Source organism: Schistocerca gregaria, chromosome 6 (assembly GCF_023897955.1).
Source record: "Schistocerca gregaria isolate iqSchGreg1 chromosome 6, iqSchGreg1.2, whole genome shotgun sequence".
Taxonomy (NCBI): Eukaryota; Metazoa; Arthropoda; class Insecta; order Orthoptera; family Acrididae; genus Schistocerca; species Schistocerca gregaria.
The window spans coordinates 188,322,897-188,336,359 of NC_064925.1; the positions used below are offsets into that span (position 1 = coordinate 188,322,897).

The 13,463-nt window shown below is 42.4% G+C and overlaps 6 non-coding genes across 6 annotated transcripts; all 6 read right to left on the reverse strand.

The window, feature by feature from the left end:
* Nucleotides 1-35: 35 nt before the first annotated feature.
* Nucleotides 36-142, reverse strand: LOC126279473 (U6 spliceosomal RNA). The gene has a single exon (XR_007550952.1). It is a non-coding gene; the product is annotated as a U6 spliceosomal RNA (small nuclear RNA).
* Nucleotides 143-2,617: 2,475 nt separating this feature from the next.
* On the reverse strand, nt 2,618-2,724 carry LOC126279691 (U6 spliceosomal RNA). Its single transcript, XR_007551155.1, has one exon. It is a non-coding gene; the product is annotated as a U6 spliceosomal RNA (small nuclear RNA).
* Nucleotides 2,725-5,199: 2,475 nt separating this feature from the next.
* LOC126279648 (U6 spliceosomal RNA) lies at nt 5,200-5,306 on the reverse strand. The gene has a single exon (XR_007551115.1). It is a non-coding gene; the product is annotated as a U6 spliceosomal RNA (small nuclear RNA).
* A 2,475-nt stretch (nt 5,307-7,781) lies between these two features.
* On the reverse strand, nt 7,782-7,888 carry LOC126279649 (U6 spliceosomal RNA). The gene has a single exon (XR_007551116.1). It is a non-coding gene; the product is annotated as a U6 spliceosomal RNA (small nuclear RNA).
* A 2,476-nt stretch (nt 7,889-10,364) lies between these two features.
* On the reverse strand, nt 10,365-10,471 carry LOC126279475 (U6 spliceosomal RNA). Its single transcript, XR_007550953.1, has one exon. It is a non-coding gene; the product is annotated as a U6 spliceosomal RNA (small nuclear RNA).
* A 2,476-nt stretch (nt 10,472-12,947) lies between these two features.
* Nucleotides 12,948-13,054, reverse strand: LOC126279476 (U6 spliceosomal RNA). The gene has a single exon (XR_007550954.1). It is a non-coding gene; the product is annotated as a U6 spliceosomal RNA (small nuclear RNA).
* Nucleotides 13,055-13,463: the final 409 nt, after the last annotated feature.

Here is a 13,463-nt window from a genome sequence, read left to right on the forward strand (position 1 = left end):
AGCTGATGTGAGGCATGAGAGAGTGAGATTGCGAAAAAAATGTGGAACGCTTCACGATTTTGCGTGTCATCCTTGCGCAGGGGCCATGCTAATCTTCTCTGTATCGTTCCAATTTTAGTATATGTACCGCCGAAGCGAGTACATTCGAGGAGCCCTCTGAAATTGTATATATAGTTATGGCGTCGCGTCAAACATGGTTCGGCTTGGATGTAGGTTTACACAGCTCTGGCGAGGAACACAAGGCCTGCCGAGTGCTAATTTGTGAACTAATTACTGCGAGGTGTCGTTCTTAGTAAGTGGCAGCTCTGTCAACTGTAGATTTGGCAGTTTTGGGTGTAAAACTTAGATCGTAGAGTCGTTTGCTCTCGCACCATCCACCCAGAGCAGCAGCAGTTTCACACAGCTGCCGCTAGGCGGCAGCAAGACGTGTTGGCAGCTATTGTCGCCATGTTCTCACATCCCGAGTTTAGTGTCTTATAGGCATACGTATGAAACACACTTCTCTAATGTGTGGGATAAATGACTCTGACTGGAGCAGGTAGCAGGTCTTCAAGACTCTCAAAACAAGCGAATATTTTGGCCAAACTGTCTTCACTGCTAACACAAATTGCATTACTCTAGCAGTGGTACTTTCTTACGATACCTATCGATTTAATTACAGAGTGCTCATATGCAATGCAACTTTTAACTCACACATCAAGTACAACACAAGAAGACACAGCCTGTGACCATGTAAATTACTGAGGAACTCCACAGAGACCAAGCATGGTTCTATTCATCCAATGGCGCCAGAAGACAATAGTGACTGCAAGAAGAGACACAGTAGCCTCACGAACCATTAAAAACAGCATTCGTATTGCACACTTTGAAACACAGCAGTGTAGGTCATTGCCAGGGCATGGATGGGTTAATGCGACTTGTGTGAGATAGTAGTAGGAATGATGGACATAGTTCCGTTTTCAGTACAATACCAGGTGATATATTTGTGTTGATCCAGGTGTACACAGGGCAGGTCTACTTGACAACAGTGATATACTGTGATTGAGGTGTGTGAATGAGCCTAAAATATCGAGGGGACATGTGGTAAGAGAAACCAGGTTAGCATTGTGTTAGTAGCTGTAGTTATGTTCCTGTGAAATGTCAATCAGCTGTAATCCAGGTTGGTGAATGTTGTTATTGCAGGAAGAATTGCTAGTGCAGAACAAAGAGAGATAGATTTAGTATTTGAAAGCAGTTAATAACTGAGTAGCTACTGGTGTCATGTGACACAAACTGGTTTGTGATGTAGTTGTCTATTCCTGAAATCTTGAAGCTTGCTAGTGTTTTGTGTCTTGACTGGCTCTGTATCTGCTTATGTGGTAGAGCTTCTGTGTATGTAACATGATGAATATTGCATGCAGAGTTTGTCCAATCTTTCTCCTAGACACAGGATGAGAGGTGCATCAGCTGCAATTGTGAACACCATCGACTTGTATCACATTGATGGGATTCAAAGTGCTGTCAAAATAGTAGAGTCTCACATCTAAATGCTATATGTTAATATTAGCATACTGGTCTGCTGTCTAAACACTTCAGTGTTGTGGTATTCATTGGCTGACACTTTTGGAATTTATTTAGGTAACTGTATGTAATGGCAGATTGCCAGACATGTGGGAAAATACTTTGTGGGTCACACCAGTGAAATTTGTACATGACATGCTGATGCACCACAGATTTGCAGTAATAGTTGGTTCTTAGGTGAAGGGCAGTGGCTTATTACACAGGCAGATATGCTTCAGTTAAGAACCTGATGAGGTGTCACCTGCAGTCTGTATTATGAGGCTGCAGCTGGATAGCAAGGCCACTAGGAAAGTTACTTGAAACATAATGTTAAATAAACTTCCTGTAAAGGGGTAGCTTGCACACTTAATGATGAAAGATACACCTTCCTTCACATGTTTGTTTATGCTGCTCAAACAATTATGGTATCAGCTGCAGCCATGAAGATGAATAAAGATAAATATTGTGGGTCTGTGTGCAGACAGTATGTGATAGTGGCTTACAGGCACCAGAAGCTTTGTAGGCGTTAGAGAAAAATAAATATTAGGTAATGCAAGCTAATTTTAGAGCGCTAGAGTGTATTTAAGCAGTAGTCTAAGTGAAACTATGTGAGTGAGAAAGATTTGGAACATGCAGCTATCTTGTGTAAAGTTGGTGTAAGGTTTCCAAATGTTGTGTGTGGCAGTAGGTGTGTGTTATGAAATGACATGATTGAGACAGTAGCAAGAGATGCTGTGACAGCTGAGTGTGATACTGGGGAAGAGAAGAGGCTTTTGCCTGTGCTAGGCTTAGCCTGGCTGTGATTTGTGTTGAAGGGGTGCTAGTGACATGTACTTGTGGTTTTGGTGTGCTAGCTGACTTGTTATTAGAGTGACATTTTAGATGTGCATTGGTGATGTAAGGGATAGGTTTATTGCCAGTTTTGTCATGTTCTTTTGTGAATGAAAGAAAGTGGAGGAGAACTGCGTAAATGGAGAGCATAGTTTGTGACAAGTGGGTGCAGATATGAAGCGAAACTTGTGTAGTTGGCTGATGGTATTAGCAGCTGATGAGAGGCATGAGAGAGTGAGATTGCGAAAAAAATGCGGAACGCTTCACGATTTTGCGTGTCATCCTTGCGCAGGGGCCATGCTGATCTTCTCTGTATCGTTCCAATTTTAGTATATGTACCGCCGAAGCGAGTACATTCGAGGAGCCCTCTGAAATTGTATATATAGTTATGGCGTCGCGTCAAACATGGTTCGGCTTGGACGTAGGTTTACACAGCTCTGGCGAGGAACACAAGGCCTGCCGAGTGCTAATTTGTGAACTAATTACTGCGAGGTGTCGTTCTTAGTAAGTGGCAGCTCTGTCAACTGTAGATTTGGCAGTTTTGGGTGTAAAACTTAGATCGTAGAGTCGTTTGCTCTCGCACCATCCACCCAGAGCAGCAGCAGTTTCACACAGCTGCCGCTAGGCGGCAGCAAGACGTGTTGGCAGCTATTGTCGCCATGTTCTCACATCCCGAGTTTAGTGTCTTATAGGCATACGTATGAAACACACTTCTCTAATGTGTGGGATAAATGACTCTGACTGGAGCAGGTAGCAGGTCTTCAAGACTCTCAAAACAAGCGAATATTTTGGCCAAACTGTCTTCACTGCTAACACAAATTGCATTACTCTTGCAGTGGTACTTTCTTACGATACCTATCGATTTAATTACAGAGTGCTCATATGCAATGCAACTTTTAACTCACACATCAAGTACAACACAAGAAGACACAGCCTGTGACCATGTAAATTACTGAGGAACTCCACAGAGACCAAGCATGGTTCTATTCATCCAATGGCGCCAGAACACAATAGTGACTGCAAGAAGAGACACAGTAGCCTCACGAACCATTAAAAACAGCATTCGTATTGCACACTTTGAAACACAGCAGTGTAGGTCATTGCCAGGGCATGGATGGGTTAATGCGACTTGTGTGAGATAGTAGTAGGAATGATGGACATAGTTCCGTTTTCAGTACAATACCAGGTGATATATTTGTGTTGATCCAGGTGTACACAGGGCAGGTCTACTTGACAACAGTGAAATACTGTGATTGAGGTGTGTGAATGAGCCTAAAATATCGAGGGGACATGTGGTACGAGAAACCAGGTTAGCATTGTGTTAGTAGCTGTAGTTATGTTCCTGTGAAATGTCAATCAGCTGTAATCCAGGTTGGTGAATGTTGTTATTGCAGGAAGAATTGCTAGTGCAGAACAAAGAGTGATAGATTTAGTATTTGAAAGCAGTTAATAACTGAGTAGCTACTGGTGTCATGCGACACAAACTGGTTTGTGATGTAGTTGTCTATTCCTGAAATCTTGAAGCTTGCTAGTGTTTTGTGTCTTGACTGGCTCTGTATCTGCTTATGTCGTAGAGCTTCTGTGTATGTAACATGATGAATATTGCATGCAGAGTTTGTCCAATCTTTCTCCTAGACACAGGATGAGAGGTGCATCAGCTGCAATTGTGAACACCATCGACTTGTATCACATTGATGGGATTCAAAGTGCTGTCAAAATAGTAGAGTCTCACATCTAAATGCTATATGTTAATATTAGCATACTGGTCTGCTGTCTAAACACTTCAGTGTTGTGGTATTCATTGGCTGACACTTTTGGAATTTATTTAGGTAACTGTATGTAATGGCAGATTGCCAGACATGTGGGAAAATACTTTGTGGGTCACACCAGTGAAATTTGTACATGACATGCTGATGCACCACAGATTTGCAGTAATAGTTGGTTTTCAGGTGAAGGGCAGTGGCTTATTACACAGGCAGATATGCTTCAGTTAAGAACCTGATGAGGTGTCACCTGCAGTCTGTATTATGAGGCTGCAGCTGGATAGCAAGGCCACTAGGAAAGTTACTTGAAACATAATGTTAAATAAACTTCCTGTAAAGGGGTAGCTTGCACACTTAATGATGAAAGATACACCTTCCTTCACATGTTTGTTTATGCTGCTCAAACAATTATGGTATCAGCTGCAGCCATGAAGATGAATAAAGATAAATATTGTGGGTCTGTGTGCAGACAGTATGTGATAGTGGCTTACAGGCACCAGAAGCTTTGTAGGCGTTAGAGAAAAATAAATATTAGGTAATGCAAGCTAATTTTAGAGCGCTAGAGTGTATTTAAGCAGTAGTCTAAGTGAAAGTATGTGAGTGAGAAAGATTTGGAACATGCAGCTATCTTGTGTAAAGTTGGTGTAAGGTTTCCAAATGTTGTGTGTGGCAGTAGGTGTGTGTTATGAAATGACATGATTGAGACAGTAGCAAGAGATGCTGTGACAGCTGAGTGTGATACTGGGGAAGAGAAGAGGCTTTTGCCTGTGCTAGGCTTAGCCTGGCTGTGATTTGTGTTGAAGGGGTGCTAGTGACATGTACTTGTGGTTTTGGTGTGCTAGCTGACTTGTTATTAGAGTGACATTTTAGATGTGCATTGGTGATGTAAGGGATAGGTTTATTGCCAGTTTTGTCATGTTCTGTTGTGAATGAAAGAAAGTGGAGGAGAACTGCGTAAATGGAGAGCATAGTTTGTGACAAGTGGGTGCAGATATGAAGCGAAACTTGTGTAGTTGGCTGATGGTATTAGCAGCTGATGTGAGGCATGAGAGAGTGAGATTGCGAAAAAAATGTGGAACGCTTCACGATTTTGCGTGTCATCCTTGCGCAGGGGCCATGCTGATCTTCTCTGTATCGTTCCAATTTTAGTATATGTACCGCCGAAGCGAGTACATTCGAGGAGCCCTCTGAAATTGTATATATAGTTATGGCGTCGCGTCAAACATGGTTCGGCTTGGACGTAGGTTTACACTGCTCTGGCGAGGAACACAAGGCCTGCCGAGTGCTAATTTGTGAACTAATTACTGCGAGGTGTCGTTCTTAGTAAGTGGCAGCTCTGTCAACTGTAGATTTGGCAGTTTTGGGTGTAAAACTTAGATCGTAGAGTCGTTTGCTCTCGCACCATCCACCCAGAGCAGCAGCAGTTTCACACAGCTGCCGCTAGGCGGCAGCAAGACGTGTTGGCAGCTATTGTCGCCATGTTCTCACATCCCGAGTTTAGTGTCTTATAGGCATACGTATGAAACACACTTCTCTAATGTGTGGGATAAATGACTCTGACTGGAGCAGGTAGCAGGTCTTCAAGACTCTCAAAACAAGCGAATATTTTGGCCAAACTGTCTTCACTGCTAACACAAATTGCATTACTCTAGCAGTGGTACTTTCTTACGATACCTATCGATTTAATTACAGAGTGCTCATATGCAATGCAACTTTTAACTCACACATCAAGTACAACACAAGAAGACACAGCCTGTGACCATGTAAATTACTGAGGAACTCCACAGAGACCAAGCATGGTTCTATTCATCCAATGGCGCCAGAACACAATAGTGACTGCAAGAAGAGACACAGTAGCCTCACGAACCATTAAAAACAGCATTCGTATTGCACACTTTGAAACACAGCAGTGTAGGTCATTGCCAGGGCATGGATGGGTTAATGCGACTTGTGTGAGATAGTAGTAGGAATGATGGACATAGTTCCGTTTTCAGTACAATACCAGGTGATATATTTGTGTTGATCCAGGTGTACACAGGGCAGGTCTACTTGACAACAGTGAAATACTGTGATTGAGGTGTGTGAATGAGCCTAAAATATCGAGGGGACATGTGGTACGAGAAACCAGGTTAGCATTGTGTTAGTAGCTGTAGTTATGTTCCTGTGAAATGTCAATCAGCTGTAATCCAGGTTGGTGAATGTTGTTATTGCAGGAAGAATTGCTAGTGCAGAACAAAGAGTGATAGATTTAGTATTTGAAAGCAGTTAATAACTGAGTAGCTACTGGTGTCATGCGACACAAACTGGTTTGTGATGTAGTTGTCTATTCCTGAAATCTTGAAGCTTGCTAGTGTTTTGTGTCTTGACTGGCTCTGTATCTGCTTATGTCGTAGAGCTTCTGTGTATGTAACATGATGAATATTGCATGCAGAGTTTGTCCAATCTTTCTCCTAGACACAGGATGAGAGGTGCATCAGCTGCAATTGTGAACACCATCGACTTGTATCACATTGATGGGATTCAAAGTGCTGTCAAAATAGTAGAGTCTCACATCTAAATGCTATATGTTAATATTAGCATACTGGTCTGCTGTCTAAACACTTCAGTGTTGTGGTATTCATTGGCTGACACTTTTGGAATTTATTTAGGTAACTGTATGTAATGGCAGATTGCCAGACATGTGGGAAAATACTTTGTGGGTCACACCAGTGAAATTTGTACATGACATGCTGATGCACCACAGATTTGCAGTAATAGTTGGTTTTCAGGTGAAGGGCAGTGGCTTATTACACAGGCAGATATGCTTCAGTTAAGAACCTGATGAGGTGTCACCTGCAGTCTGTATTATGAGGCTGCAGCTGGATAGCAAGGCCACTAGGAAAGTTACTTGAAACATAATGTTAAATAAACTTCCTGTAAAGGGGTAGCTTGCACACTTAATGATGAAAGATACACCTTCCTTCACATGTTTGTTTATGCTGCTCAAACAATTATGGTATCAGCTGCAGCCATGAAGATGAATAAAGATAAATATTGTGGGTCTGTGTGCAGACAGTATGTGATAGTGGCTTACAGGCACCAGAAGCTTTGTAGGCGTTAGAGAAAAATAAATATTAGGTAATGCAAGCTAATTTTAGAGCGCTAGAGTGTATTTAAGCAGTAGTCTAAGTGAAAGTATGTGAGTGAGAAAGATTTGGAACATGCAGCTATCTTGTGTAAAGTTGGTGTAAGGTTTCCAAATGTTGTGTGTGGCAGTAGGTGTGTGTTATGAAATGACATGATTGAGACAGTAGCAAGAGATGCTGTGACAGCTGAGTGTGATACTGGGGAAGAGAAGAGGCTTTTGCCTGTGCTAGGCTTAGCCTGGCTGTGATTTGTGTTGAAGGGGTGCTAGTGACATGTACTTGTGGTTTTGGTGTGCTAGCTGACTTGTTATTAGAGTGACATTTTAGATGTGCATTGGTGATGTAAGGGATAGGTTTATTGCCAGTTTTGTCATGTTCTGTTGTGAATGAAAGAAAGTGGAGGAGAACTGCGTAAATGGAGAGCATAGTTTGTGACAAGTGGGTGCAGATATGAAGCGAAACTTGTGTAGTTGGCTGATGGTATTAGCAGCTGATGTGAGGCATGAGAGAGTGAGATTGCGAAAAAAATGTGGAACGCTTCACGATTTTGCGTGTCATCCTTGCGCAGGGGCCATGCTGATCTTCTCTGTATCGTTCCAATTTTAGTATATGTACCGCCGAAGCGAGTACATTCGAGGAGCCCTCTGAAATTGTATATATAGTTATGGCGTCGCGTCAAACATGGTTCGGCTTGGACGTAGGTTTACACTGCTCTGGCGAGGAACACAAGGCCTGCCGAGTGCTAATTTGTGAACTAATTACTGCGAGGTGTCGTTCTTAGTAAGTGGCAGCTCTGTCAACTGTAGATTTGGCAGTTTTGGGTGTAAAACTTAGATCGTAGAGTCGTTTGCTCTCGCACCATCCACCCAGAGCAGCACCAGTTTCACACAGCTGCCGCTAGGCGGCAGCAAGACGTGTTGGCAGCTATTGTCGCCATGTTCTCACATCCCGAGTTTAGTGTCTTATAGGCATACGTATGAAACACACTTCTCTAATGTGTGGGATAAATGACTCTGACTGGAGCAGGTAGCAGGTCTTCAAGACTCTCAAAACAAGCGAATATTTTGGCCAAACTGTCTTCACTGCTAACACAAATTGCATTACTCTAGCAGTGGTACTTTCTTACGATACCTATCGATTTAATTACAGAGTGCTCATATGCAATGCAACTTTTAACTCACACATCAAGTACAACACAAGAAGACACAGCCTGTGACCATGTAAATTACTGAGGAACTCCACAGAGACCAAGCATGGTTCTATTCATCCAATGGCGCCAGAACACAATAGTGACTGCAAGAAGAGACACAGTAGCCTCACGAACCATTAAAAACAGCATTCGTATTGCACACTTTGAAACACAGCAGTGTAGGTCATTGCCAGGGCATGGATGGGTTAATGCGACTTGTGTGAGATAGTAGTAGGAATGATGGACATAGTTCCGTTTTCAGTACAATACCAGGTGATATATTTGTGTTGATCCAGGTGTACACAGGGCAGGTCTACTTGACAACAGTGAAACACTGTGATTGAGGTGTGTGAATGAGCCTAAAATATCGAGGGGACATGTGGTACGAGAAACCAGGTTAGCATTGTGTTAGTAGCTGTAGTTATGTTCCTGTGAAATGTCAATCAGCTGTAATCCAGGTTGGTGAATGTTGTTATTGCAGGAAGAATTGCTAGTGCAGAACAAAGAGTGATAGATTTAGTATTTGAAAGCAGTTAATAACTGAGTAGCTACTGGTGTCATGCGACACAAACTGGTTTGTGATGTAGTTGTCTATTCCTGAAATCTTGAAGCTTGCTAGTGTTTTGTGTCTTGACTGGCTCTGTATCTGCTTATGTCGTAGAGCTTCTGTGTATGTAACATGATGAATATTGCATGCAGAGTTTGTCCAATCTTTCTCCTAGACACAGGATGAGAGGTGCATCAGCTGCAATTGTGAGCACCATCGACTTGTATCACATTGATGGGATTCAAAGTGCTGTCAAAATAGTAGAGTCTCACATCTAAATGCTATATGTTAATATTAGCATACTGGTCTGCTGTCTAAACACTTCAGTGTTGTGGTATTCATTGGCTGACACTTTTGGAATTTATTTAGGTAACTGTATGTAATGGCAGATTGCCAGACATGTGGGAAAATACTTTGTGGGTCACACCAGTGAAATTTGTACATGACATGCTGATGCACCATAGATTTGCAGTAATAGTTGGTTTTTAGGTGAAGGGCAGTGGCTTATTACACAGGCAGATATGCTTCAGTTAAGAACCTGATGAGGTGTCACCTGCAGTCTGTATTATGAGGCTGCAGCTGGATAGCAAGGCCACTAGGAAAGTTACTTGAAACATAATGTTAAATAAACTTCCTGTAAAGGGGTAGCTTGCACACTTAATGATGAAAGATACACCTTCCTTCACATGTTTGTTTATGCTGCTCAAACAATTATGCCATCAGCTGCAGCCATGAAGATGAATAAAGATAAATATTGTGGTTCTGTGTGCAGACAGTATGTGATAGTGCCTTACAGGCACAAGAAGCTTTGTAGGCGTTAGAGAAAAATAAATATTAGGTAATGCAAGCTAATTTTAGAGCGCTAGAGTGTATTTAAGCAGTAGTCTAAGTGAAAGTATGTGAGTGAGAAAGATTTGGAACATGCAGCTATCTTGTGTAAAGTTGGTGTAAGGTTTCCAAATGTTGTGTGTGGCAGTAGGTGTGTGTTATGAAATGACATTATTGAGACAGTAGCAAGAGATGCTGTGACAGCTGAGTGTGATACTGAGGAAGAGAAGAGGCTTTTGCCTGTGCTAGGCTTAGCCTGGCTGTGATTTGTGTTGAAGGGGTGCTAGTGACATGTACTTGTGGTTTTGGTGTGCTAGCTGACTTGTTATTAGAGTGACATTTTAGATGTGCATTGGTGATGTAAGGGATAGGTTTATTGCCAGTTTTGTCATGTTCTGTTGTGAATGAAAGAAAGTGGAGGAGAACTGCGTAAATGGAGAGCATAGTTTGTGACAAGTGGGTGCAGATATGAAGCGAAACTTGTGTAGTTGGCTGATGGTATTAGCAGCTGATGTGAGGCATGAGAGAGTGAGATTGCGAAAAAAAATGTGGAACGCTTCACGATTTTGCGTGTCATCCTTGCGCAGGGGCCATGCTAATCTTCTCTGTATCGTTCCAATTTTAGTATATGTACCGCCGAAGCGAGTACATTCGAGGAGCCCTCTGAAATTGTATATATAGTTATGGCGTCGCGTCAAACATGGTTCGGCTTGGACGTAGGTTTACACAGCTCTGGCGAGGAACACAAGGCCTGGCGAGTGCTAATTTGTGAACTAATTACTGCGAGGTGTCGTTCTTAGTAAGTGGCAGCTCTGTCAACTGTAGATTTGGCAGTTTTGGGTGTAAAACTTAGATCGTAGAGTCGTTTGCTCTCGCACCATCCACCCAGAGCAGCAGCAGTTTCACACAGCTGCCGCTAGGCGGCAGCAAGACGTGTTGGCAGCTATTGTCGCCATGTTCTCACATCCCGAGTTTAGTGTCCTATAGGCATACGTATGAAACACACTTCTCTAATGTGTGGGATAAATGACTCTGACTGGAGCAGGTAGCAGGTCTTCAAGACTCTCAAAACAAGCGAATATTTTGGCCAAACTGTCTTCACTGCTAACACAAATTGCATTACTCTAGCAGTGGTACTTTCTTACGATACCTATCGATTTAATTACAGAGTGCTCATATGCAATGCAACTTTTAACTCACACATCAAGTACAACACAAGAAGACACAGCCTGTGACCATGTAAATTACTGAGGAACTCCACAGAGACCAAGCATGGTTCTATTCATCCAATGGCGCCAGAACACAATAGTGACTGCAAGAAGAGACACAGTAGCCTCACGAACCATTAAAAACAGCATTCGTATTGCACACTTTGAAACACAGCAGTGTAGGTCATTGCCAGGGCATGGATGGGTTAATGCGACTTGTGTGAGATAGTAGTAGGAATGATGGACATATTTCCGTTTTCAGTACAATACCAGGTGATATATTTGTGTTGATCCAGGTGTACACAGGGCAGGTCTACTTGACAACAGTGAAACACTGTGATTGAGGTGTGTGAATGAGCCTAAAATATCGAGGGGACATGTGGTAAGAGAAACCAGGTTAGCATTGTGTTAGTAGCTGTAGTTATGTTCCTGTGAAATGTCAATCAGCTGTAATCCAGGTTGGTGAATGTTGTTATTGCAGGAAGAATTGCTAGTGCAGAACAAAGAGTGATAGATTTAGTATTTGAAAGCAGTTAATAACTGAGTAGCTACTGGTGTCATGTGACACAAACTGGTTTGTGATGTAGTTGTCTATTCCTGAAATCTTGAAGCTTGCTAGTGTTTTGTGGCTTGACTGGCTCTGTATCTGCTTATGTGGTAGAGCTTCTGTGTATGTAACATGATGAATATTGCATGCAGAGTTTGTGCAATCTTTCTCCTAGACACAGGATGAGAGGTGCATCAGCTGCAATTGTGAACACCATCGACTTGTATCACATTGATGGGATTCAAAGTGCTGTCAAAATAGTAGAGTCTCACATCTAAATGCTATATGTTAATATTAGCATACTGGTCTGCTGTCTAAACACTTCAGTGTTGTGGTATTCATTGGCTGACACTTTTGGAATTTATTTAGGTAACTGTATGTAATGGCAGATTGCCAGACATGTGGGAAAATACTTTGTGGGCCACACCAGTGAAATTTGTACATGACATGCTGATGCACCATAGATTTGCAGTAATAGTTGGTTTTTAGGTGAAGGGCAGTGGCTTAATACACAGGCAGATATGCTTCAGTTAAGAACCTGATGAGGTGTCACCTGCAGTCTGTATTATGAGGCTGCAGCTGGATAGCAAGGCCACTAGGAAAGTTACTTGAAACATAATGTTAAATAAACTTCCTGTAAAGGGGTAGCTTGCACACTTAATGATGAAAGATACTCCTTCCTTCACATGTTTGTTTATGCTGCTCAAACAATTATGCCATCAGCTGCAGCCATGAAGATGAATAAAGATAAATATTGTGGTTCTGTGTGCAGACAGTATGTGATAGTGCCTTACAGACACAAGAAGCTTTGTAGGCGTTAGAGAAAAATAAATATTAGGTAATGCAAGCTAATTTTAGAGCGCTAGAGTGTATTTAAGCAGTAGTCTAAGTGAAAGTATGTGAGTGAGAAAGATTTGGAACATGCAGCTATCTTGTGTAAAGTTGGTGTAAGGTTTCCAAATGTTGTGTGTGGCAGTAGGTGTGTGTTATGAAATGACATGATTGAGACAGTAGCAAGAGATGCTGTGACAGCTGAGTGTGATACTGAGGAAGAGAAGAGGCTTTTGCCTGTGCTAGGCTTAGCCTGGCTGTGATTTGTGTTGAAGGGGTGCTAGTGACATGTACTTGTGGTTTTGGTGTGCTAGCTGACTTGTTATTAGAGTGACATTTTAGATGTGCATTGGTGATGTAAGGGATAGGTTTATTGCCAGTTTTGTCATGTTCTGTTGTGAATGAAAGAAAGTGGAGGAGAACTGCGTAAATGGAGAGCATAGTTTGTGACAAGTGGGTGCAGATATGAAGCGAAACTTGTGTAGTTGGCTGATGGTATTAGCAGCTGATGTGAGGCATGAGAGAGTGAGATTGCGAAAAAAAATGTGGAACGCTTCACGATTTTGCGTGTCATCCTTGCGCAGGGGCCATGCTAATCTTCTCTGTATCGTTCCAATTTTAGTATATGTACCGCCGAAGCGAGTACATTCGAGGAGCCCTCTGAAATTGTATATATAGTTATGGCGTCGCGTCAAACATGGTTCGGCTTGGACGTAGGTTTACACAGCTCTGGCGAGGAACACAAGGCCTGCCGAGTGCTAATTTGTGAACTAATTACTGCGAGGTGTCGTTCTTAGTAAGTGGCAGCTCTGTCAACTGTAGATTTGGCAGTTTTGGGTGTAAAACTTAGATCGTAGAGTCGTTTGCTCTCGCACCATCCACCCAGAGCAGCAGCAGTTTCACACAGCTGCCGCTAGGCGGCAGCAAGACGTGTTGGCAGCTATTGTCGCCATGTTCTCACATCCTGAGTTTAGTGTCTTATAGGCATACGTATGAAACACACTTCTCTAATGTGTGGGATAAATGACTCTGACTGGAGCAGGTAGCAGGTCTTC